Below are 824 nucleotides of genomic sequence, written 5' to 3'. Positions count from 1 at the left end.
GTTCGGCCCTGTTCTGTTCCTGTAAACCACGTGATCTCTACGAAAGTTTAAGTTTCATTTCCATCGGGGCGAATTGAGGGCGATCTTGCTAGATGGCTCCGGCTTTCCAAGAAGCTAAGCTTTTATTCGGCAGCTGGGTTTCCTCTGGAAAAGGAGTAGGTATTTTTCAGGAAGTGAAACTTCAATTAGAATTGCTTTCTTTTTTTTAAAACTAAGTGTGAAGCGCGCATAAGAAGAGAAAATTCGAGGCTTTCCAGGTGCTTGGCCTTCCCCAAACGAGTGTTCTGCAACTGGGTTAGACTACAGGTAGTCCTCGATTTACAGTAGTTCGTTTAGTGACAGGTCAAAGTTGGCACTGAAAAAAGTGACATTGCCGTTTTTCACACAACCATGGGGATCATGGTCACATGATCAAAATTCAGATGCTTGACAACTGGTTCATCTTTATGATGGTTGCAGTGCCCTGGGATCACATGATCACCTTTTGAGACCTTCTGACAATCAAAGTCAATGGGGAAGCTAGATTCACTTAACAACCTTGTTCCTAACTTAACAACTGCAGTGATTCACTTAACAGCCTGTGGTAAGAAAGGTCATAAAATGGGGCAAAACTCACTTAACAAATGTCTCACTTAACAGCAGAAATTTTGGGCTCAGTTGTCGTAGGTTGAGGACTACCTGTACAACTTCTATTGTATTGAGCCAGGATGTCCAGGAGAATGATAGGAACCATGGGACAATCGAGATCTTAGTAGAGCTGGAGTGCACGTGGATTTAAAACTGAAAGGATTTCAAATTTAGTCAAGTTCTTTACTGAATAGGGC

The sequence above is a fragment of the Crotalus tigris genome, unplaced genomic scaffold (assembly GCF_016545835.1).
Source record: "Crotalus tigris isolate CLP2741 ecotype Arizona unplaced genomic scaffold, ASM1654583v1 scf7180000023830.6690815, whole genome shotgun sequence".
Taxonomy (NCBI): Eukaryota; Metazoa; Chordata; class Lepidosauria; order Squamata; family Viperidae; genus Crotalus; species Crotalus tigris.
This window is presented reverse-complemented; position numbering follows the sequence as displayed.